We start from the raw sequence: 27,217 nt of genomic DNA, 5'->3' as shown, positions 1-27,217 counted from the left end.
TGGTCGCCATATCTTCTTGAGACCACGAATGGTACACTGTACACACCCACACCCACACACACACACACACACACACCCAAAACAATTCAGGAGGTAGGGTCAGCAAACAGGAGGACAAGTATCCAAGACTTGAAGTAACAGAGTAACGTAAAAAGGTATCATACTGGCATGTGTCAAATAATTAAGGATATAAAATGAAGAATGAAAACATGAAATAAAAGATGGGCTGATTTAGAGAGGGAGTGGGGAAGACTAGAATTTAAAATGTAATCAAAGAAAGAAAAAGATCACTGGACAAAATTAAGTGGCTGTTTAAATGAGAATCAATCATCTGGAAGACAGATCTGAGGAAATTATCCAGAATTCAGCACAGAGAGAAAGGGAAATTCAGAATATAAAACATCCAGAGGAATAAAAAGGACAAAATAAGGAAGGATAAAAATGTTCTAATAGAAATTACAAAAGGAGAAAATAGAAAATAGAATACAAAAAAATTAAAGAGAAATTCGCTGAAGTTTTTCCAGAATGGCTGAAAGGATGAGTTTTCACATTTTGAAAGCACAGTCTGATAAGCGCTTATAAAAGGAGATTCAGGGAGTTCTGAGCCCAGTAGTGGAACAGACTAATATTCCTGCAGATAACAATCACAAATTGAGCAAAATATAAAAACAACTTAAAGGTGTTGCAGGGTGATGAAAAGAGCAGAAAGTCAGGGACATTGGAGCCTTGAAGGAAGGGATGCACACTGGGTGAGACCTCCATTTATATAGCATCTCCCACCAAGGGCATTCCCCGTTGTGCAAGGTGCAAAGTAGCTGGAACACATCACTCTGTGTGCAAAGGTTAACTCAAGATAAAATAAAGTATAAATGTATAAAATAATGTAAAGTTTAAATCTAAAACAGCTCTAGAAGGACACATAGGAGAACACCATCTCTGGTATAGAGTGCACAAGACAGGATGCATTAACCAGGAAAGAAAAAGTAACTGATAAATTGGACAACATCGAAACTAAAACATCTCTTTAGACAATACCAGTAAGAAAATGAAAAGGCAAATCACAGGCCAGCAGAAAGCATTTACAATTAATTTATCTGAAAAGAAAAAACTATATCAAGAATATATAAGGCATTGTTTGCATCTATATAGATTTTTTCATTATGTCTTATGCTAGTTTTGGTGGTTTGTGTCTTTCAAGGAACTTGTCCATTTCATCTAAGTTATCAAATTGATTGGCATAAAGCTGTTCATGATATTCCACTGTTATCCTCTGTCAGCTTCCTTTGCATCCAACAACGTTTTAAGCCCACATGAGATGTTTACCAGAATAAACTATATACTGGACCACAGAGACCAAACATCCTATGTAGCATAATCAAACAGGCTTTAATAACTTTCAAAGGTTTGAAATCATAAATTGCTTGTTTTTTGACTACAATTAAACCAAATGAAAGCATTAATGCTAACAATAAAATATGTAGATATCTAGAAAAATTAAAATATTTTGTAGTTAATCAATATCCTTCTAAATAGTCAAATAGATCAAGTAAAACATGAGAAGGGAAGTTAGAAAATATCTTGAACTGAATGGTAAGGAAAACATAATATATCAAAGACAGAGATGCAACTAAAGCAGTGCTTAGGGAGAAACGTACACCTTTAAATATTTAAAATCAACGTTTACATACATAGTAGTTAAAATCAATGTCTAAACATTAAAATAAAACATATAAATAAAACAATAAACATAAAATTTTCCTAGCTTAAGAATCTAGGAAAACAGGGACAAATATAACACAAGATAGGGAGAAGAAAGGAAATAATAAACGTAAGTATGAAAATCATTAAAAAAAAAGAAAATGGACAAAGTCAAAGGTTGGTTCTTTGAAAAATGTAATAAAGTTAATAAACCTCTAGTTAACTATACAGCGATTAAAAACTGGAGTTCCTAACCAAAATATTCCCATAAAGAAATTCCCAGACTCAAGTCATTTACTTATCAATTCTGAATGGAAAACGATTTCATTTTCATGTATGGGAAGATTCAATATTGTCAAAAGGTAAATTTTCCACCCAACTGATTCATAGATTTCAATGTTATTACAATATAAATCCAAGTAGATTTTTTCTGGGAAACTGAAAAACTGATTCTAAAATGTATATGGACATGAGAAGAAATTAGAATAGGAAAAAGCCTTAAGGAGTTCAAATATTTAAATTACCGGATTTTAGGTCTTACTATAAAGCCACAATAATTCAGACAATGTGGTATTTGTAGTAAGGACAGATGTACAGATCAACAGAACAGAACAGAGAGTCCAAAAATAGATCCATGCATACTGTCACCTGATTTTCTACAGAAGAGTCAAGATAGTTCGTTGGAGGAAAAGGTGGTTTTCCCCACAAATTGTGCTGGAACTAGGTATCTACGTAAAAATTAAAAATTAAAAATGAATAAAGAAAGGAAGGAAGAAAGAGAGAGGAGAAAGAACCCCAAGACTTCTCTCACATCATGCAAAAAAAAAAAACCAAACAAACCTCAAAATAGATCATAGACCTAAATGTTTAGAACTAAAACTAAAACCTTTAGAACAGTTGTCAAATCTCAGTGGCAAGTGCAGAGGTGTTTGCTATAACTTTTTGTACTGTTCTGAATATTTGAGGCATTCTATTTAATAATTTAACTTCAAATTTTTTTTTTAACATCTTCAATTTCTCAACCAACTTTTGGCATGTCTTGCTGATTTCTCTCCTAAAGTATTCCCTGGGCTTCTATCTTCAGCTCTTTTGCCTTGTTTCAGGTACTTTTTTCTGAAAGCTCACAGTTCTTATTAGATCTCACTCTTTCCCCATATGGTGACAACCACCCATGTAATTCAGGAATTACTAGCTCTGAACACTGGATTCATTTAGCCAACTGCCAGTTAAATATCTTCACCTAGACGTCCCATGGACAAATAAGATTCACCGTACCCTAGCTGGTCTGAATGTCCTCCTCGTCCATGTCTGCCTCTTTTCTGCTTAAGTTAGTGGCACTATAATTACCAAGATAATCTAACATTTAAGAGATCTCTAGGCTTATATTTTCCCTTTCTCACCACATCCAAAGAGTCATTAAGTAATGTTGATTTTATCTTGCAGTGTTTTACTGAATATTTTCACCTCTCCAATTTCTGCTGAAATAGTTTTTAAAATTAATTTACTTTTATTTAAATTTTTTTTAAAAATCGTAGTACAGTCAGTTTACTGAGATGTTTTCATGGCTGAAAGTCTTTGGAATTTTAGTTATCATGGAAAGGAGACAGGAATTAACATTTATTTTACCTTCTGTAGACAAGCCATTGTGCTAAATGATTTAAATACATGATCTCATTTAACCCTCACAGCAACCTTTTAAGATACTAGTTTCAAAAGTAGTTGACTGAATTTGATTAGGTTTGGCCAAGACTAACAGAAAATGTTAATAGTGGCTTAAACAATCATCATGGACTCAAGATCCTTCAATCCTGCTATATTACCATTCCCTACACCTTGGTCCAAGATGATTGTTCCAGCGCCAGAGGAAAGGGTTAAAAAAAAAAAAAAAAGAGGGAAAGTACATGGCCCTACCTTCCAGGAAGTTAAATCACTACTTTCACTCATATACACCACCGGTTGGAACCTCCTCAATTGGGACACGTTAACTGCAAGGAAATCTTGGAAAGATAGTCTTTTTAGATGTGGATGAGACTAGCTAAAGACTGGAATATGTGTGGGGGTTTTATTTTCATAGAAGAAGCGAAAAAAACATATTTCAGGTGGTTAAGTTATAGCATCTGCCCTGATAAAACCAGCCTTCAAACATGAATCTGTCAGACTTTAGAACACATGCTTCAAAGCTGGTGGTCCTTGGTGGTCCTTACCAGTCTCATCTATTCAAAATCATCTCATTTTACCAAGCCCTTTCCTTTTTTGTTGAATAGTGAGTATTTATTTTAATCTGTATGTTTCAGATCCATGTACACTTAGCACATGAAAATATTTATGAGGTCAGAGATGAGGAAAACCCAAACTGCTTGATGTCTAAAAAGACTTGAGTCATTTATAAACATTTTTCATCTTCTTTAAAGCATGAACTCACTCTTTGCTAAAATTTTTTAAGTCACGAATTTAAAAGACTCCAACATAGTTTTTTTTAAGGCTCTCAAGTGGTCTCCCTTAGGATGAGAGAAACTAGTAATTGGCTAAGAAATCCACACTAAATTTAAGGAATTTGGATTTTATTATGAAACTTTCATCTTTCTGTGAATTCTTTGCAGCAAAGTAAAATGGTGAGATGCTCGTGGTTCTCATTTGTGTTGCTCTAAATCGCTATTTTGAAATAAACATTAAAAAAAAGCCAAATCTTCCCCCAAACGAGGAAATCCCATTCATGCATGAAACACATAAACTCTACAAAACCATGTTTTATCCTAGACTTAGAGGTCTTTAAAATTCTCGCAAGAAAGGTGTTAGAAAGACCGATTTATCAGTGTCAACACAGAATTACAGTAACTCTTCATTTTATTGTGCTTCATTTTATTTTTTTAAAGCTTCTTTTTATTTTTAATTTTTTTTTGAGGGGACGTAATTTGGTTTATTTATTTTTAATGGCGGTAGTGGGGATTGAACCCAGGACCTCGTGCATACTAAGCACGTGCTCTACCACTGAGCTCTACCCTCCTCTTTGTGCTTCACTTTATTGCATATTACAGACATATTTTTTACAAATTGAAGGTTGGTAGCAACCTTGCGTCAAGCGAGTCTATTGCTGCAATGTTTCTGGCAGCATTTGCTCACTACATGTCTCTGTATCACATTTTGGTAATTCTTGCAAGAATTCAAACTTTTTTACTCTTATATTTGTTACGGTGATCTGTGATCAGCAATGTTTGATGTTACTATTACAAAAAGATTATGACTCACTGAAGACTCGGATGACGGTTAGCATGTTTTAGCAATAAAATATTTTTTAATTAAGGTATATACATTGCTTTTTTAGACCTAATACTACTGCATGCTTAATAGACAACAGTAAAGTATAAATGTCCTTTTTATATGCACTGGGAAAGCAAAACATTTGTATGAGTTGTAAAATTTATTGCAATATTCATTTTATTGTGGTGGTCTGGAACTGAACCCACAGTATCTCTGAGGTGTGCCTGCTGTGGCCAGATGTGAACAGACCCATTAACATGGCTTTAAATGAGGACAAAATGGAGCTGGAGGCCAATGACTTTGTTTTTTTATTGTTGTTTTTTTTTTTCCTTTATTTGTTCATTCTCATTAGAGGTTACTAGAAGATACTGAATATAGCTCCTTGTGCTATACAGTAGGACCTTGTTGTTTATCCATTTTATATATAGTAGTATCTGCAAATCTCAAACTCCTAATTTATCCTTTAATCGTTCTGTTTTGATGGTGGTGTTACTTAGGATGAACTGCCTGGGCAAGGATGAGAGAGAACAGGTCACTAGCTTTAGGCTCTCTGTATTCCTCTATCCACTGGCTTGTTTACTTCTCTGAAGGATGTCCTGCCTAGAAGTGTCCTATGATATCTCCTACAGTGTTAAACAAAAGACTCTCATGAAGCCAGTCAATGTGCCTACAGAGGTTAGTTTATCTCTAGTACCCTGGTAAATATGTTACATTCCACGGCAAAGGGGGATTAAGACTGCAGATGGAACTAAGGCTGCTCACCCACTGATTATCCTAGGTGAATTCATTATAATCACAGTGTCCTTACATGTGGAAGAAGAGGGCAGAAGAGCCAGCATCAGAGTGACAGGACATGAGAAAGACTTGAACAGTAGTTTCTGGCTTTGAAGATGGACGGAGGCTCTGAGTCTAGGAACACGGTGGCCTCTAGAAGTGAAAGGCAAGAAGACAGATTATCCCCTATGGCCTCTGGAAGAAAAGATGCAGTCCTGGCAACAGCCCGATTTTAACTCAGGTGAATCCATTGCAGACTTCTGACATCCAGAACTATAGGACAATAAATTTGTGCTCTTTTAAGCCACTGAGTTTGTGGCAATGGTTACAGCGGCAAGAGGAAATTAATAAATCCCCTTGGTGTCTTTATCAATTCCTGGACACACTCTTATCTCAAACGGAAAGACTGCTTCTCGTTACCGCAGTTCCTTTCTCAAAGTTAGAGAACTTCTAACTCCAGTACACTTGGAAAATGGATCTGTTCTTCCTTGTAAGTTTGCTTCTTTGAGAATGTCATATAAATTGAATCATAAAGTATGTATGTAGCCTTCTGGGTCTGGCTTCTTTCACACAGCAAAATGTATTTTTCACCCTTGTTAATCAGTGAATCTTTTTAATTGTGTAGATACACCCACAGTCTGCGTATCCAGTCACTAAATCAAATACATTGGGATTGAATCCAGATTTTGGCGATTATGAATAAAATGCTGCAACCATTCATGTATAGGCTTCTAAGTAAACCCAAATTTTCATTTTTGTTGAGTAAATATAAAGGAATAAAATTGTGGGGTCATATGGTTAATGTGTGTTTAACTTTATAAGAAATTGTCAAATTATTTCCCAGAGTGACCGCATCATTTTGCATTTCCATCAGCAGTATGTGAATGTTTTTATTCTCCATATCCTCACCATCCCTTCATATTATCATTTGTGTGTGTGTGTGTGTGTGTGTGTGTGTGTGTGTGTTTAGCTATTCTAACAGGCAGAGAATTGTAAGGGTATTTTTAAGATAATCATAAAGAAAAATGATTTTGCGGATTCCCAGATACCTTGCAAGATCATCCAGACTTGGATTCTGAGAGAAAGCATATCTCAAAGACATGTCTCAAATGACCAGCTTATAACTCCATAATAATGGTTCTAGTTTTATACTGTAAGCTATATTCCAGGATACAGCCCTTTAGAAATACTTCTTCATTTTAATGACAAGTTCAAATAGCACTTAACTGGTGATCAAAGTCAAAGATTTGATTCCTGAATGGTCAAGTATCATCTTTGTCCTTTGGCATAGCCCTGAACACGGTCTACCATTGGCAAATGCATTCTTCTTCTTATCAGAGGCATTAGAAAGACCACTCAGTAGTTCATGGGAAAATGAGCCTATTATTTAGAAAAGTAAACCCAAAGTTGCCTTTCTGTTCATGGTGGCATCTTCTCAGCATATGAGGAGTAGCATATTCAGAATGCACATGGCTGAAGACTTGCAGAAAATGGAACACTTTTGAAGTGCCAAACACGATCACAGGGCATTTAGAGCATTTAAATTTCCATCCGACACAATTCACTTAATACTACCCAGTCAATGCCACATGAATCACCCCTCAGTTCTCTTTCTTATAAGGACTATCTCAATTAAGTCGTTTTCTCCCAGCTTTGAACTTTTAAGGGAAAAGAGAAAGATAAAATCTGTGGGTTATTTTGTAACAAGTCATGTTCTTTCTCAATGAATTTTCCATGACATCTGTTTAGGAAAATCTCAGAATACACCAAAATGAGATAATGACGGGGTTTTATATTTATCAAAGGCTGCCTTACCCCCATGCACAAATAAGCTAACGCCCCATTGCATGGAAGGACACTTTCACATGCCCAGAGGCATAGTCTGTGAAAGGGAAGCTAAGAAGGGGAAACTGGTTCTGATGGAAAAGACCTCCCTGAATCCTCACCGAGAGCTGGAGTCATCTGAACGTGGTGGCTCTGACTTTTTTATCCATGTGGTTTCCCTTTTGCTTTTGACATTTCCTTGTCTTGTTCTGATTCCAGGTTGGGCTTGAAAATAAATTTCAGTTAAATTTCTTGATGACAAAGTATTTTCAGAGGAAGACTCTCATGACTCAGAAAGATGAGACTTTCCTTTCGAATGTTTCACAGTGGGTCCCAAATAGTGGCTGCCTCATAAGATGCCCATCTCCACCAGCGGGAATGTGCTGAGAGCCCTTTAAGGCGGAGTGCACTTCGGGAATACGATAGTTTTGATCTGATGGGTGCCTTGCTGTCTTGATGCTTTCAAAGGCTACTTAATTTATTACTGTGATTCGTTAAGAAGGGTAAAATCCATTTCCATCTTCGTAATTCCCACAGCAGGAAATTACTGGATCTTAAGTTTAACTACATATCTATTTTTTTGGAAATGTACATCTGTAGGAGTGACCACAGGTAATACTTTGAGACATTTATGCGTATTTCTCTCACCCCTGTTTAAGAAGTGACTATGTCTAAGATTAACGTCAGACTATATTTTTGTGTAACTCCCCTGAGAATGAAGTGCATCTTCCCCCTCCGCCATCTCTTCTCCACAGTATCAGTGAAAGTATTTCCCAGGTGCCGTCCTGTGTTTGTTTCTCTGATTATCTACATGCTGTCATTTATTCCTGAACTTGCAATGTTCTCCTATTAATAATGCCCAACATATATCAATGTACACCTCAAGCACTGACAGTTTACCTTTAATTCTGTCTTGAATTACTAACTGCCTATTGCACCTGAAGATCTGTGTTTTGCTGGCACCACGAATATGTGTAACAGTGAACTCTCCACCACCTGCTGCAGAACCAGTGCTTCCCCTGATTCCCCTCTGCCTGTTTCCGTTGCTCCATCACTCCAGGCACTCAGATATCTGAGCGCTGACGGTTCACACTCTTTACCCAACATCTAACCAGGAAATACCTTTATGCTACACTGGGTTTTTATTCCCAGAATATGTTTTACTTTACTCCCTTCTTTTCTGAGTGCTCAATATCAAGTGATATTTCATACATTCAGGCATTTAAGTGCCTCAATGAAGTAAGCTCTTGCCAGTCTACCCACACCCCAGCCATCCTAATGGCCGCCAGAATAATTTGCCTAAGATTCTACTTTAATAGACTATTAAATATTTATTATTAAGTATTTATTAAATATTTAATAGGCTAATTTTCTATCAAAAACATCCCACAACAATTGGCTCTATTTGATTGTCCAATAAAGGCCACTGTTGTAAGAACTTCACACAAGGCTCAAAGCAGACTGATCTGTACTTTTACAAGACCTACACTTGTGTCCTGCCATTTCCTCACATACACCCTGCACACCTACTAAATGTTTGTTTTCAAGCCCCCAGAAGGGCTTATCCTGGGATGCCATACTTCCGTCCACATTCTTTCCACCTGAAACCGCTGTTCAACTTAGCCACCTGTTGAAAGCTAATCTTCCCCTTTAGAATTTGTATTCACCTTTAGTGTACCTCAGAATAAACTAAAGTGATTGTTAAAAATCTGGACTTCCTTGTCCAATCTCAGAATTTTAATTTATTGGGTCTTGGGTAGGACCCAGGAATCTGTATTTTTAACAAGTTCACTCAAGTGATGCTCACACAGATGGTCTTGGGATTAAAAACAAACCAACCAACCAAAAACCAAAACACAAAATAGAACTTTGAAAAACATTGAAAAAGCCTGAAAGAACGAATACATAAAGACTTCTGTGATGTCACTTGTTGAAAATATTTCACTGTCATTGGAATACATCAAGCATTTTGATTATACCTGAAAAGGAGTGGGTTTATTGCAGACAGTGCCTGAACTAGCATCCCGATTCCATTGCTGTCTCGTTCAGCGGCCTTGGACAAATCACTTAATGTCTATGATACTCTTTTCTAACATGTAGAATGGAGCAGATAATGGCACCCACGTAATGACATCATTTTGATCTATGAGAAGCACTTGGCCCAGGTGCTGGCACACAGGACATAGTCCCGTATTTGTTATTACTGTATTTCTTATCACGGTTCCTAGACACACAATCACTTTTTATGGCTTTGGATTCCGGTCCCAGCTTCCTTTTTCACCCACTACTAAACACCAGGTTTATTTATGAACATGGCCTTTAACAGACTGAAAGTTCCTTAAAAGTAGTGACGGTGTCTAGAGAGTGTGCATTAAAAAAAAAAAGGCTCAATAACTATGCTACATGATTCTGCTTCTGTCACCACATCTAACCCTCTGAACAGAGCAAATGGTCCATAAATATTTTGAATGGGTTAATTCAGAAGTTTTGTGAAAATGAGCTTTTAAACTTCGGTGTATATTGAGCAAATTAAAATCAGGGAATACAAGAGAGCCTTAAGTTTAACTGTGTACAGGTCACGGTCACGGTCACAGCACCGGCAAACCTACTGCTGTTGTATGTTAACTTTTCAGAAGGTGACGATGAAGTTGGGGAGATAAAGTGCCCAGTTTTCCACTGCCAGTTGATGGCAGAGCGGGACAGGAACACAGGTGTCTAGACTCTGGCCCCAGCACTGCCTCTAGTGTCCCTCTGTCACAATTGCTACTAGAGCTTTCCAGCCAAGATTTCCAACATAGAAATGAAAAATAAGTGAAAGCTCTCCGAAGACCTTCACAGACAGAATATGATGTGCACATTTACTATTCTGAGTAGCTAACTGAGTTCTGGTAGAGGTAAGTATGAATTCCCTATAAAATGCCTTCGCGGAAGATTATAAAACGCCAAGTGTACGGAATACAGCTTAAAACTGAGGATGTCTACAAAGAGGCCCAGAGCCAGGTCCTTACTCCTTTAAAATGCGGACTGCATGTCTACAGAGAAGCAGATTTTTAGCCCTGACGTTCTGTGTCCTGCTTTTACAGCAGTCCAGGAAGTAGACTAAGAGGAAGGGGCGCGCGAGCTGGCAAACAAACAAACAAAACGACTCTGTGTCTAGAACTGGGTTTCATTCTCCAAAGTCCCTGGTCCATCCGGGATATCTTGTGTCTGTAATGTCAAAACTAATATGAGAAAAGAATGCAGAAAAAGCCCAGAGATCTGGCAGCTGCTTACTTCCTATTTGAAGCGATGGTAACTCATATCTGTGATTAAAACAACTCTTTGAGAAATCTCAGTGGTATCTCATTGATCAGACACCACTGTGCAAATCTTAACACCAGAACAAGATGAAGTAGTCCTATAAACCATAGGAGCTGTACCAAGACTTCAAGATTACGGATTTAATCCCTCATAGTTCCCCAGTTTTCATCCATAAAGCAATACTGAATATCAAGCAAAATTCTCTTTTAATTATCTTTCCAAATCAAACACTTCACACTTCCTCAAATGTTTATTCTACAATCTCATATATTTTTACTTAGACGTTCTTTATAGAGTGCCTATTTTTTTTAAATTAGCTTTATCCAATATCCATGCTTGTTTTGTCTTCTTGACATGTTCTAATAATTCTTCAACATTACAACCTTTGCTATTGCATTGTGGCTTCTTCCACCAAAGACAGATGTGGATTATAACCTCATTAAATGCAGAAGTCAGCACTGAGATTCTTTTGCAAACATACACATCTTGCTCCTCCACCCCTAATACCATCTCCTGGATAAGAATAAGGGAGAAAGTAAAAAAAAAAATGCTCATATCTCTTCTGGAATAAGCAATATTTATCATCTCAAGTCTCTAGGAAGGTTTTCCAGGAAATCTGGGTCACCACATTGACTCTCCTTCTTAGAACTCCACAAGGCAGAGGAAGCCCCTCAAAACATGTGGAATAACTAAATAGGAAAAAGACTACACATACTGGCAAAGGTTTTTTTTTTTTCTCATTCATTCCACAATTTTTTGATTACCCTTCTTGTTCAAATCCCTGTGTTCATAAAACTTAAATTCTTTGAGAGAAATATCTGCCAGAGTCCCTGCAAGAAAAAGAAGCCACATTCAATTTTCAATAATTCAAGAAAGATTCAATAAAGGAATTATTAACAAAGTTGTGGGAAGAGTTGAGAAAAAAAATCACAAACACATACACACATACACACAAAGGGTGGTATCTCAGGGCGAGAAACATCCTAATCATTATTATCTATGCCTAAACGGATGAGGGAAGGGAGCAGTTACTGTATCTGGATCGGAGGGTCATGCAGACACAGCCCGGAGAAGGGGATAATGTGGGGGTGGGCACATGGGTGGGGGAGCTCAGAGAAACACCGGCAGCCTAAGCAGGTCCTAGAGGGAGGGGAATAAGGGACAGACACCTCGCTCCTCTCTTCACTCCTGCTGTGGCCTCCCACTGGCTGCACTCAACTGGAATTCAGAGGACTTGGCAGAATCCACCCTGGTCGGCCCCGCAGCGCACAGAGCGAGATGGAGGATGGTGGGGAATTACAGTGGAAGGGAAGTCACAAGATCACTGGCTGCAGGGGCAACACTCATTGTGACTACCCAACTTCACTGAAATTGAGAGAATCTTCGTCTTGTTTCCGAGGAGAATAAGTAAGGTCAGACAGCCAGCTTTGGCTGAGAAGTAGAATGTCCTGTGTATATTTTGTACTTTGCAGGAATGTGACATATTCTATTTCTATATTATTATTTGCTAGTTTCTATAGTAGGGTCTGTTTGAAAAGTAGGAAGGCCAATACCTAAATTCTGCAGTCTATGAATTGAAGAAATGCTCTGATGTGTGTATTTAACATCTAGAGACCTAAAAATGAATAGTTTGGTGGACAGACTCTAAGGCAGCCTCATGACCTTGCTTTCAGCCCTTGATGCCTTTGTGAAATCTGCTCCCCTTGAGAATGGACAGTGCCTGTGACTTGCTTCTAATTGCAGGAAACGCAGAGGATGGCTGTCTCTCCCGTGATGATGTCAATTACATGACAAAGGTGATGACGTTATGCCCATGATTACATTACGTTACATACAACTGCCCGCTAGCAGACCCTGCTAAAGACTTTCTTCTTTGCTGGCTTTGAAGAAGTAAGCTGTTGCACGAGGCCTGATGAGAGGGCCATATAGCAAGGATCTGCAGCAATCTCTCGGAGCTGAGAGCAGCCCCTGGCAAACAGCCAGCAAAAAGCAAAGAACCTCGGTTCGACAATCACCAAGAGATAAACTCTGCCAACAAACTTGAGTCGGTTTGGTAGCAGATCCATCTCCAGTGAAGCCTCCAGAAGAGAACCCAGCTCCGACCAACATCTTGATTCTAAGTTTCCAGAGGACCCAGCTAAGCCCAGCCCAGATTCCCGAACCACAAACTTGTGAGATAGTACATGCCTGTCATTTTAAGCCACAAAGTTTGTGGTACTTTGTTATGCAGCGATAGGAAATTAGCACAAAGAAGTATTTCATTTTTTCATACTGGTTTTTTAATAACTCTTTATAATACTCTCCCCGGTTCCTTACAACTTGGGCCTTGTGGCTCAGTCTTTTTTTTGTTTTGTTTTTTTTGTTAATGCAGCATGGAGCATTTGCAAACTTGTCTTGTAAGCATTAAATCAACTACTCAGTGAGATCAGCTGTTGTTATTAGTCTCAGAGAAGAGACAAGGACACAGAGTCTGTGAGGGAAGGATAACCAGCTAATAAATGACACATTTTGCTTTGGTCTCAGGACCTTGACCGGAAATCCCAGGTTATTCCATTTTACCATTTGCCTTCCTTAATTTAGTTTTAGGTAATTAAAACATAGTGGCAAGTGAGTCACACTTTCCATCCTTACAAAGGCCAGTTGTATTTATTCTGTCCCCTGTGCTGGCAGAATGCCTTTGCCTCAACGATGCATGTATTACTGACCTCAAGATTAACAATACATGCTACTAGGAAAAATCCCAGAGAAAAAGGATGAAAAGGCCTCCTCCAGTTGGTCACTGGCTCTGTAGCGACATCCTTATTCTAAAATCAGGTTTTGAATTGCAGAGAGGAGTGTTACTATCATCAGCAGGAAAGGCATAAAGCCAACATTTACAAACGTTTTTTGTAAGGTCTACCCAGGCTTAACTTTTCATTCCTTCAATAGCTGAAAAATAAAAGGGCTTTGGCGAAACACTGCATGATTAAGGCCCAAACTTTAAAGCTTATTAGTAACCAAAGGAGATGGCAATATTAACTAACAGATTTTTTTTTTTAAACTGTTCTCTGTTGAAAGAAATACTTGGAAGTGATGCGAACGACTTACAGTTTACCTCCTTGCGAACAGCCAATGGAATTCTAACTGTGAGGTCTGTTGCTGGTTTGATCCAAAGGCCAGTGAATGGGCCACATGGCAATCTCTTTTGAAACGGAGCAGAGCATTTTCTACAGGGGAGATCAAAGGCACGTGTGCAACAAGTCATCAAAGTGGGCACCTGCAATAATATAAATGAGTGATTAACGTGGTCCCACCCTGTATTTCACATTTGTCAATTTGAATAGCAGTCATGACCATTTTCCCCCATGTTGGTCTCTTTACCTAAACCTACTAGTATCACTGAAGCTGCTGTGGGAGTTGAAGAAAAATTTTATAACAAATAAAGGACTGTTTAATGTTTGCCAAACATTTAATAAGCTTCTAGAAAATATCCTGTTTGAGTTCAGCCCAGAATCTGGCCCAAGATGAGAGGGTTTTGTTAGATTGTTGGTTGCTTACTTTTCTGAACCTACATTTTAAATGACAGCAGGTTTGGAAATAAATGTGCTTCAACCTTGGAATGCTCTCGCTATGTGTCTGTGTGTCTTTTATCAGGGCCCTTGATTAGAAGGAAAAGGGAAAGGAGCCCTTTTTGTTCCATCTCTCCCTGTTATTATGTTCATTATGAATCTTTCCCTTCTTTCTGCCAATTAGGACCTGTCCCAATATGGCGGGACCTCCAGGGTACTAGTGCTGCCTCACATGCGTGACTCTTTCCAGAAGTCACTTGGCTTGACATTCAGTCCTCCCCTCCCCCTTTTTCAAATAAGGAAACTCAGTTCAACTGAAAGCATTTCTATTTAGAGTTTGCGTGACTTAAGAATTTGTTATCAAGAGAAGATGAGAGTGATTCAATTTTCACCCTTAGCTAAACAAACAGGCTCACTGGGTGCCAAAATATTTGAAACACTTAGCCCGTTGGTTGTCCTACGGAGACGCCTCCTGTCACAGGGTCCGTTCAGGAAGATAAAGCAGGGCTGGACTTGGATTCTAATCCTGACTCCACCATTTACTAGCCCTCAAGATTTCAATATATTCAGTGACCTCTTTAATCTGTACCAGAGTCATAACTAATCATGGCTTCTTGAGGCTACTTGAAAGGGCTGAATGGACACTGTACAAGGCCCCACCCCACCATCTGGGACATGGGGAGCCATCTGAAAGTGCTATTATTTCAGGACTGTGCATTTTTCTGTGATTGCCTTTGTCAGTTAGTTGCTCCACGAATTCACTTTGGTTTGCCCTCAATCTTGTTTTATTAGCGCCATGACATGCATGTGGGAGGTCTATCTTCACAGGACCAAAGATGTGAAGAGCTGAAAAAGTAACTTTATTCTGATCATAAATTTGCTTTGAAACTTAGGTTTATCTTTACGGACCTCATTACACTTAACTTCAAAATGATATTGAGAATTGCTGTCAAGGTAGAGGAGTGATTTGACATATTAGTTTGTTCATTTTTAAAGAGTGTTTCTACAAAGCACCTGGTACATAAAACATTCAGTGCATGTTTGTTCACGAAAGAAGTAAATGAATAACTGAAACGGTGATATTACATTAATAATTATGGTGTCCAGAACTTTAAATCTTTCATTAAAAGTATTTTACAATTAATCATTTGCATTTAAGTTCCCTAGCCTTCTTTTAAAAAAATTTTTTTATTACTCAAAGATCAACAAATTGGTAACATGAAGATATTTTTGCCATCACTGTTGTAATTTAGGGAAAATTGCTATCTCTATAATATTGTTTCTTCTAGTGAAGGCACTATTATACTTTGCCATTCATTAAAATCTTCTTTATTATCTTTCAATAACATTGCAAATTTTGTTTACATATTATTTGTTCTTGGGAACTTTATATTTTTTGATTAAATTGTAAAATATTTTTTGTTAAATGTATTTTTTATTTGGAAATAATCTTAGACCTACAGAAAAGTTGCAAAGATAGTACGGAGAGTTCCCATATGCCCTTTACCCATTTCATTTCCCCTAACGCTATCAGCTTACATTTCTGTGGTACATTTCTCAAAACTAAGAAACCAACATTGGAACATTACTATTAACTAAACTCCAGACTTTATTCAGATTTCAGCAGGTTTTTGTGTTTTTGTTTTTTTTTTTTCTCTTAGTGTTCTTGTTCTGTTCCAAGATCTTATCCAGGACACCATATTGCAATGAGTTGTCATGTCCCCATATTCTCCTCTGGTCTGTAACAGTTTCTCAGCCTTTCCTTGTTTTTCATGATGTTAAAAGTTTTGAGGCATGTTGGACAAGTATTTTGAAGAATGTTCTAGATATAGTTGCATAACTAGACCTGTCTACGTTTGCTGGAAAGAATATCGCAAAGATAAAAAGTGCTTTATCATTATCACATGATCATCAGTGGTTCCAAGAAGGTACATATGTAACATTTTTCCCTTTCCATACTTTATCCTTTGGAAATAAATCTGCAAGAGTCACCTGCTGTAGGGGAGAATATCTACATGTGATATTTGGAATTATTTTGTAAGAAAAATTTGTCTCTTCTCCATGTACTCACTTTTTCCATCATTTACTTATATCAGTATGAATCTATGTATATTTATTTTATATTTTGGGCTATAATCCAACACTCTGTTACTTATGTTGTTGCTCAATTTGTTCCAGCTTTGGTCATTAACTAGCTGATCACTGGCCTTTTTTAAGTTGTTCTCTTAAGTGTGTAGTCATATCTTCTTATGATTTAATTTGCATTTCCTTAGTAGCTAATAATGGCAAATATTTCTTCATGTGTTTACTTGCCATCTAGAGTCCCTTTCTGGTGAAATTTCTATTCGTTTTCATTTGTGTATTTTCTAATTAAATGACTTACTTTTTCCTCTTTTTTTAGTGTTAGGTTTTGAGAATTTTTTGTATATTCTAAACACAAGTCCTATGCTGAATATTGTGACTTGCAAATATTTCCTCCCTGTCTTTAGATTAAAATTTTGTCCTCTTAACATGATCTTTTGGAGAACAAAAGCATTTAATTTTGATGAAGTTCAATACAGCAGTTATTTGCTTTTATGAGTCATGTTTTGGTGTCATGTCTACGAACTCTTCACTTAGCCTAGGTCTTGAAAATTTTCTCCTGTGTTGTGTTCTCAAAATTTTGTAGTCTTATAATTAAATCTATGATTCACTTTGGATTAATTTTTGTATAATATTAGATTCAGATTAAAATTCATTTATTTGTCTTTGGAGGTCCAATTGCTTTAGCACCATTTGTTAAAACTGAACTGCTTCTTGCAGCTTTATTGAGATGCTTTTCCAAATTTTAAAAAAATCACCTGGCACATTTTTCCAGTTTTGAGTTCTCTCTTCTGTTCCATTGATCTATGTGTCTAAGCCTCCATCAATACCACAGTCACTTATTACTGTAAACAAATAATAAGTCTTAACTTTAGGTAAAATGATCCCTCTTACTCCATTATTTTTCAAAATTATTTTAGCTATTCTCAGGTCTGTGCTTTGCCATAAAAACTTTTGAATGAGATTCCTTATATTTGCAAAAAAATATTGCTGGAGTTTTGATATGAGTTGCATTAACTTTATATACCAAATTGGGGAGAACTGACATTTTACTATATTGAGTCTTCCTATTCATGATATGGTTGTCTCTCCATTTATTTAGATGTTCTTTGATTTTATTTTCATCAGTGTTTTTTTTTATCATTTCCAGCATATGGGTCCTGTACATATATTGTTAGATTTATAAATATTTATTTCTTTTTTATTGGAATGATTATAAACAGCTTTGTATTTTAAAATTTAATTTATATATATTTATTGCAAATATAAGGATATACAGTTGATTTTTGTGTGTAGATTTTGTATCTTGTGATTTTGCTAAACTCATTTATTAGTTCTAGGACTTCTGCTGTAGATTCTTCGGAATTTTCTATGTAGACAATCATGTCATTTGAAAATAGGAACAGTTTTATTTTCTACTCTCCAATCTCTATGCCTTTTTTCTTTTTCTTATTACACTGACTAGAACTTCCAGAACTCTGTTGAATAAGAGTGAAAAGAACAAACACTCTTGCCATGTTCCTTGTCTTAGGGGAACTCATTCAACTTTTCATCATTAAGCATTGATAGCTGTTAGGTTTTTTGCACATACTCTTTGGCAAATTGAGGTTGTTCCTCTATTTCCTGTTTCGGGAGAATATATATATATATATATATACACACACACACACACACATACACATACATATAGTCTTAAAATATAAATTTCATAAATGAGTATTTGCATATAATATACATACATAATGAGTGTTAACTTTTGCCATATGTTTGATTTCTATTAATTGATATGATCAAGTGCTTTTTCTTCTTTAGCCTGTTGATATGTTAGGTTACATTGATTGATTTTCAAATATTTAACCAGCATTGTATAACTGGAATAAACCCTCCTGGCCATGGTGCATATCATATATATTTTTATATATTTTATCTGTGTATATATATATATATATATGTATATACGTATATATATGTATACATATATATGTATATATATACATATACACATATACATATATATATATACACACACACACATATATATATTGCTGGATTCAAGTTGCTAATATTTTGTTTAGAAATTTTATGGCTTAGTTTACATGAGATATTGCCTATAGTGTTTTTCTTTTGTAATGTCTTTGTCTAGTTGTGATCTCAAGGTAATTTGGTCCTCATTCAATGAACTGGAAGGTGTTTCTTCTTCTATTTTCTGGAAGAGGTTGTGAAGAATTGTGTGAATTCTTCTTTAATGTTTGAGAGAACTCTAAACATTAGAGTGACTTGGATCTTGGTTACAGAGGTTTGATTCCTTTCTAAATACATTCTGTTCTTAGTGAATTTAATTTGAGTTCTTTTAAAAATACCTTTCACCTGCCAATAAATCCCAAATGTATATCTCCAACTCAGATAGCCCTACTGAACTCCAAACTTATGTACAATTGTCCCTTGGTATCAGTGGGGAATTGGCTCTAGAACCCCTTACAGATACAAAAATCTATGATGCTCAAATCCCTTATATAAAATGGCATAGTATTTGCATATAACCTATGCACATCCTCCTATATACTTTAGATCATCTCTAAATTACTTATAATACCTAATGCAATGCAAATGCAATGGAAATGGTTGCTGGCATGCAGCAAATTCAAGTTTTGCTTTTTGGGATATTCTGGAATTAAAAAAAATATATTTTTGATATACAGTTGGTTGAATCCACAGATGAAGAAGCCATGGATACAGAGGGCCTACTGTGTACAACTTCCCCATTTGATATCTCAACTACAACTAAAATAAAACTATTAATCCTTACCTACTCCGTTCTAATAGCCTATTCCTCCCCAGATGAGAAAACAGCATCTTAGTAAAACTACTCTATTCCTATTTGATAAAGCTAAACTGTCTGAGTTCTTTCTTACCCTCACAAGCCACATTCAGTCTAAATAATTCTGTTGATTGTACCTTCAAAATACATCTTGAATTCCGTCCTCTTTCATAATCTCTACCTCGACTATCCTAGTCCAAGCCACTCTCATTTGTTCCCAAGTGATCTGTCTCTTGCTACATCCCCTAAACCCAACGATTCTTTCTTCACATCACAGCCAGAGTAGCATCTTCAAAATGTAAATTAGACCACATCAACTCTCCTTTTTAATGACATTCCACTACACTTAGAATAAATCAGCAGTTCATACAACATAATAAGAAAAAAACAAACCCAGTCCAAAAATGGGCAGAAGACCTAATCAAGCAATTCTCCAAGGAAGACATACAAATGATCAATAGGCACATGAAAAAATGCTCAATATCACTAATTATCTGAGAAATGCAAATCAAAACTACAATGAGGTATCACCTCACACCAGTCAGAATGGCCATTATTCAAAAGTCCACAAATGACAAATGCTGGAGAGGCTGTGGAGAAAAGGGAACCCTCCTGCACTGCTGGTGGGAATGCAGTTTGGTGCAGCCACTGTGGAAAACAGTATGAAGAGTCCTCAAAAGACTAGGAATAGACTTACCATATGACCCAGGAATCCCGCTCCTGGGCATATATCCAGAAGGAACCCTACTTCAAAAAGACACCTGCACCCCAGCTTTCATAGCAGCACTACTTACAAACCATAGAGTAACATATGTACATAAACTTGACACTGACCTCATTTTCAACTAGTCCCAAGGTTAGGTCCCTCTAAGATTCTCTTAGAGCTTCTCTGAAAAATACCACTCACTGAGTGGCTTACACAACAGAAATTTATTTTCTCACAGTTCTGGAGGCTAGAAGTCTAAGACCAAAGTGTCAGCAGGTTTGGTTTCTTCCTGCTGCACAGACAGCTGCCTTCCCAATGTGTCCTCACATGACCTCTTCTGTGTCCACATGTAGAGAGAGTGAATTCTGATGTCTCTTTCTCTTCTTATAAGGGCAGTTCTATCAGATTAGGGCTCCACCCTCATGACCTCATTTAACTTTAATTTCCTCTTTAAAAGCCCTATAGAGTCACGTTGAGGTTTAGGGCTTCAACACATGAATTTTTTTCTTGGAAAGGGGAAAGCACACAACTCAGTCCATAAAAATACCTAATCTCACTGTCTAGAATCCAGATAGACAGGTTTCTTTCTACATATAAAAGACACCAAGCCTATGCCTGTCTTAGGGCCTTTACTGCAATTCCCTTCATCTGAAATGGTCTTCCTCCTAGTCCATGTTTGGATAATTCTTATCTTCTGTTTCAACTCAAATGTAACCTCCCCAGAAATTCCTGTCCTGACAATCCAATCTAAAATCCCCGATACATCCCGGTCATCACTTTCCATCCCATTACCCTTTTTAATTTTCTTTATAGAATGTATCACAATCTAAATCATCTTTTTCTATTTATTGGTTTACTTTCTCACCACCTCTCTCCCCCCTACCCTACAGCAGAACAGAAGATCCATAAGGGCAGAGAACTGTTGCTGTGATTTCGCTGCTATATCTTTGGTCCTTAGGACACTTCCTGGTACATAGTAAAGGACTACAAATACCTGTCAAATGTTGAACAAATGAATTTGGTTAAACCAATGTGGACAAATTGCATGGGACCTATTCAATGAGAGAGTCCTAGTTTGCCTGGTAGTTTTATGAAGTTTAAAGAGACGAGCCAGAGGTAAGCAGCTCTGTCCTTTCCTCATATTTTCAAAAGAATTGGCCACCATCACCTCATAGTTTGATGATTATGAAGAGGACACTTCAGTACTTTGGATTCTTATGCCCTAGGGTCCAGTGTAAAAAGGTAACAATACTCACCACCAAAATCCCCTCTAGATTCTCAGAACAGAAATGAGTGTAAAGGAGACAAATTGGTGTTTCTTCTTTTCTAACTTATCACCCAGGACATGGCCAATGGATGTTGATCTCCATGTATGCAATCCAAACAATGCTAGTGACAGAAGAAAAGAAGGAAAAGATATACACACATGATATATTTTCAAAAAGAAATTGCATTCATTGCACACATGATATATTTTCAAAAAGAAATTGCATTCCTTGCACACATACGATTTCCCCCACTGTGAATTTTACAGTTAATAACTCTGGCATCTGAACATATGCAGCCTTGTTAGTACTCTCATTACATTTGGCTTCCCTCTGCTGTCAACAGAGTTATTAACGAATGAAATTAGTTCCAAGTTAGGGTGATGGGGGTTCAAATTTGTTCAGGCAGAGAGTCCTAGGGAACATGCTTTTGCACATCTCAGAGTCATCAAATATTCAGGGGCTTGTAAAGAGCATAGAACTCCATTTAGGTAGAAGCCAAGAAACAGTCTTAGGTCTAAGACTGAGTTTATTTTTCTCACTCAACATAATGGAACCTAGCTTTTAAGAGATCATCTACGTAAGAGCTTTGGTACCAATTTCAATGCTCTATTGGAAATGTGTGATCATAAACACTGAGGAAAGGCACAATAACTTTATTGGGTGATGATTTTCAGGTTATCAGAGAATCATGAAACCCTGAAAGGATTTTCAATTTTTTGATATTTCAGTAAAAAGAAAAAATTCAGAAGCATCAGCTTCCGTAAATTCTCCTGAATTTAGAAAACCCAGATAATCAATCTGCATGCTGAATTCCATGTTCATATACTTCCTATTGCAAATGTAAATTAAATATAACACTTGGGAGATTACAAAGGAAACCTGGCCCAGAGAAAGGTGCTGTGTTAAGTCAACATTCTTTCTTAGAGTGAAACTTGGTCCATGTTCCTGACTAAAGCACCCAGGACAACAGAGGTCGCTGTGAGACCCCCTAAAATGAGGAGCTCTTTGGCATGACACATTCCCCCAAAGTGAATAAAGGTTGGCCCCCAGAACCAGACTTTTTCAAGGATGACTTTTTCTAACACATCATAAAGATGCAACCCCATCTTCTTACTTACCTTCTTTATCTTTCTTGTCAGATTCTTGGCTTTGTTTTCAGTATGTTGCTTTCTTGACTACTTCTCTGAGCAAGCTCTCTCGTCAAAGTCAATATACCTATAGCATGGAAGGGAGAAAAAAACATGTTAGGGGAGAAAGATGGAAGACCTGTCCCACGGAGGCACTCACTGGCCAGCTCTTGGAGACAGCTGCACATGAGATTGTACTACCTGCAAATATATGATCAGTCGGGAAGCTAGCCCAGGAACATACTCTCCCCCATCTAAGATCTGAGATTTCTGAGTGACGTGTAGAAGGCAAGACATGGTTTCTAACAATAATGGACAGGCAGCCCACATTAAAATCACTTTTCAAAACACACACATGCCCTGCATATTGCAAGAGTTATAAGACAGAGAAGAAAACTATTCTTAACCTAATCCTTAGTTTCTTTTAAAAGACCAATCAAAGAGTGGAGAGAATTGTATAGGAAAGACACAACTTTTTGTTATACATTAGACTAAGTATATATAGTTATACTAAATATATAGTGATATATATGACTAAAATAATATAGCATATATTCTGTATAAATATAGTATATATCTCTCCTATCTATATTTATCTATCTATCTAACATCCTAGATAACATCTTAAGCCGTAGAAATATTAAAGTTGTTTTATTTTTAAGTTTCAAGATTTACATCAATGGTTCGACCAAGGGCAATCTGGCAATGTCTGGAGATAGTTTCGGTTGCTGTAATTAGGAGGGAGGAGGGCTCCTGGTACCTAGAGGGTAGAGGCCAAGGATGCTACTAAACCTTCCACAATGTACAGGACACCCCCTCTCCCAGTGAAGAACTGTCTGACCCCAAGTATTCATAGAGCCAAGGTTCAGAAAATCTGACAGAATTACGCATTGGGCAGGCATACCAATGAATGCTTAAGAAGTCTTAGAGGTCTGTGACTGAGTTTATTTGGGGGAAAATACAATACACCAGCAGTTCAAAAAGGATATTCTTGCCCCCTCATTCCTCTAACAGATCAGTCAATACATTCCAGCGTTTTCACTGCCACATCATAAAAGATATGCTAGTTTATTTCATTTCCTGGAGAAGTGAGAGGTGAGAATGAGAACATTGCAAGTTTGTCTCAGTAATTCCCAGAGGATCTCAGTAACTAGGGCATTATAGTCCGAGTCTGAGAAAAATCGGCAAACATTTCAGGAAATTTCCCTTTTTTTGGCAAAAGTGAAAGGCCACAAACAGACTCACTTTCAAACTGATATTTAAGGGCATTTTATGGTCTTTCGGATGTCTCTCCAAGTCTTGTTGGCGTTGCTGTGTTGAAAAGCTGTAAACTGAGTTGCAATAAAATAGACATTACTCTTAATTGTTTCCTCCCAGCATTATCACGTATACGTAGATTTTTTAAAAAGCAGCATGGAAAATCAGTGTTTACTGTTCCAAACAGCTTTCATACTGTCATCAGTCCATATACTAAGGTGTTTCTGCATTGAAAGAAAGTATATTAGCGGAGAAATACGAGGAAAGAAAAACTAAAAACTACCAGATGTTCTTGAAACCTTGGAACAGATCGCCTGTATCCTTTGTAGCTTCTCCGCTTCCAGGTATTATTAACCACGTGGACGATTAGACCAGAAGAGCTAGTCTCCAGCTCTGAAGGTCAACACGATTCCCACCACATCCAGGAAGACTGAACACTGAAGCCCCATAAAGAGCAGTTCCAGGAACTCATGCAATTTGATCTGCTTTTCCAAAATTAAAATTTGGATATAGAACATACCAATCTGTATAAATTATCAGAAAAAGATGAAAACTGGGGCTACTTGACACTAAATATCTGGGGATACTGAACGTGTCCTGTCATGGGCCAAATATTCCTGTGTACAATGCGTGGTAAGCAGGAAGTCCTCTGGGTGGGCTGATTCTTTCTGACAATGAGTTGTCTTGAGTCTATGTAGACTTTTGGTACTCTGAATGTATATGGTACGCTCCAGTTTATACTTGCTAATAATGATCCCATTGCACTTTTTATTTGATTGGCTCTGTACCAATAAACATTATAGGAATGCGTCATTATCAGCCGTTACAGTCACAAGAGCGGTACTGGAGTAAGAATTTAATTGTAAATGTGAGATAGGAAATCGTACTGCCATAAGGGATTGCAAATTATAAATTCAAGGATACAAAACTATGAGACCTCACATCATGTCTTCACTGTTTTTATTAAACAAACAAACTGCAAGAAGAAAACGTCATGAGATAAACAAATGCAGTACACAAAGAAGGGCTTTTTTCTTTGGCAACATCACTTCTTTCTTTACCTTTGCTTTATGAGTAAAAGGAATAGTTTTCTTGTTTTCATCCTCATGATGTGTAGGTACAGATAATACCATATCTTGAACTATGTGCAGAGTGCTTTACAATGATTGGTTTCTTTTTATTTCGATTTCAAAACAGGACACCAAACCAGATCCTTTAAGATTCAGGGCATAGCCAGATTTACCATTAAAGGATACTAAAAAAAATTTCATTACTGAAACATGAAGAAATATGGAAAGTGAACCTTCATGTTAGAATTTTTCAAAAACAGATCATATTCATAGTTATTATTAATTTATTTCTGTGGAAACTTTCCCATACAATTCATATCTTGGTTACTGATTTTAAAACAACTGAAGAATAAATTTTGCAAACCACTCATTAAGAACCCTTCATGTCAGAGGCAAACAATCTAATAATTGCTTTCTAGCAGGAACTCCATTCAAAGACACGCCCATTTGGCCACTTATCCCACATGTGACCTACAACATTTCCCTCAAAAACATGTCTTTGGTCTCAAGGTACAGCCACAAGGAGCACCAGACTGAATGTATGTCAGTGGTTTATCCAAAACACATTTTCACTCATGGAAACAACAATCAAAATCACCCATGATGAGCTATGTGGGGATCTGACATTATCTCTGTCTAAGCAGAACAACATATCAGTCTGACACTGAAACACGTGACAGTACTAAAGCCCTCGTCTGTAAGAACATGCTAAATAGAGGAGAACAGATGAGGGCTTGGGTGTAGCAATTTGATAAGAAAAATCAAACATGTTGATAATATCAGACACTTGAGTGTATCAGGGACATTGGGCAGAAGAATTCACCCACTTGTTGGGTTATAAAAAGAAAATTAGTGAAGATAATTCTAACAAGCCATACTGATAAAAAATAATTAATGCAATATCAATATACATTACATGAGGAAAAACGAAAAGAGGAAAGAGCACAGGTGCGCCAAAGCGCTGAGGTGTCTTTGCTCATGCTGTGCTAAAAAATGTTATCAGGAGGACAAGTGTCCTTCATTTTCATTCAGTGATTCATTTTATTGTATTTTCCATAATGGACTTTTTATTAAGCATCTACTATGTTCTAGGCACTTCTGAATAATTTACCTCATGAAATTGTGAGATCCTCCTTGCCAAATAGGCATCTGTTTCATCACACAAATGAGGAAGCCAAGGATCTGGCAGGTTAAGTCTGAGGTTAGAATTGCCTGACTTTTGCTCCTTCCACTCTTCCATAGCTACCTTCAAACAGGTTAAAATTTACCTTGCTTGCAGGGACGGTATAGCTCAGTGGTAGAGTATGATGCTTAGCATGCACGAGGTCCTGGGTTCAATCCCCAGTCCCTCCATTAAAAAAATAGATAAATAAATAAGCCTAATGACCCCCTCCCACAAAAATAAATAAAATAAAATAAAATAAAATATATCTTGCTAAGTCCTTTGTATTATTCTTGGAAGATAACATTTCCTGTATAATTATTCAGTCTTTGCATACATGGAGAAAGCTGTGACCCATAAAATGAATATCTCCTGGTGAATTTCATTAACAAATTAAATATAAACCCAACCCATACAGACACCAATGCCAAGTGGAAGATAATGAACTCTGGTGAGCTCCACCAGATGCTTTGCTTCCCAACATCTCTGTAATTTCTGTCCCTATTTCAGAAATGAGAAAACAGATGTTTGGAGAGATTCAGAAATCTCTTGAAGATGATGCTGTTGATGATCTGTACCCAGGTCTGCTTTATTCCAAAATCTTTTCTCTTCTTTCCACATCACAACCTCTGCCTTGGAAAACCGTAAGAGGAACACACTTACTCCTGGATGCAGTGTTCTGGTAGAGGCACTCACTTGCGCTCACAGAACATCTAATTATTTGGCTGTGTCCTTGGATTTTAGAAGCCTGCTCTTCCTTGGTCCAATCCACAATATTTGTGTCTGCACCATGAAAATCTTACAAAATGTTTTCCCACTTATGGAAATTTTGAGGATTTCAACACCTAGATTCTATCTAATTGTATATGGGTTTATGGCATATGATTATAAAATAGTAAGAAGAAAATGAATTTCTTCGGGTTTATTCATTATTTTTCATAGAATTTCTTTTTCCCCCCCTAGAAGTCTAGTGAAAAAAAAAAAACCCTGCTCATTCTTTGAGATTTCTCCATTATATATTTGGTGCTTGCTCTTTACCAAGAAACATACATTAAGGGCAAAATAAATGGGACTAAATGTCCTCTATGAAATGATTCTGGAGACAGTATTACTGCTCCCTCAGGTTCATATTTTTAAAGACAATAACTTTGCCATTTGAAGCAAAATTGTAGTGAAAATTTTTCATTTTGTCGTCCTTCTAACGCTCAAGAGAGGTAAAGGCAATCATCAAAAACAGAGTCTAGCCTATCGACGCATATAGCTAAGGCTTACAATTCTAACAGAAACAAATTTCGTCATATTGGATAAGCTAATACTAATCTCAT

At 37.0% G+C, this 27,217-nt stretch overlaps 1 protein-coding gene across 13 annotated transcripts in view; it reads right to left on the bottom strand.

The window, feature by feature from the left end:
• The window catches only part of KCNJ16 (potassium inwardly rectifying channel subfamily J member 16), a 464,720-nt gene that overhangs the window by 137,732 nt on the left and 299,771 nt on the right, over positions 1 to 27,217 (bottom strand). For 7 of the 13 annotated variants that reach the window (XR_012059808.1, XM_072939496.1, XM_072939497.1 and 4 more), the window contains 3 exons: positions 22,395 to 22,491; positions 21,265 to 21,397; positions 13,942 to 14,110 (listed from right to left, as the gene is read on the bottom strand). The gene's annotated coding sequence lies outside the window, so the exon portion shown is untranslated. Of the gene's footprint in view, positions 1 to 5,764; positions 5,884 to 11,041; positions 11,685 to 13,941; positions 14,111 to 21,264; positions 21,398 to 22,394; positions 22,492 to 27,217 lie in introns of those variants that run through there. The other 6 variants (XR_012059809.1, XM_072939491.1, XR_012059810.1 and 3 more) reach the window with 5 other exon arrangements.

The sequence above is a fragment of the Vicugna pacos genome, chromosome 16, assembly GCF_048564905.1.
Source record: "Vicugna pacos chromosome 16, VicPac4, whole genome shotgun sequence".
In the NCBI taxonomy this organism is placed as follows: Eukaryota; Metazoa; Chordata; class Mammalia; order Artiodactyla; family Camelidae; genus Vicugna; species Vicugna pacos.
This window is presented reverse-complemented; position numbering and strand designations above follow the sequence as displayed.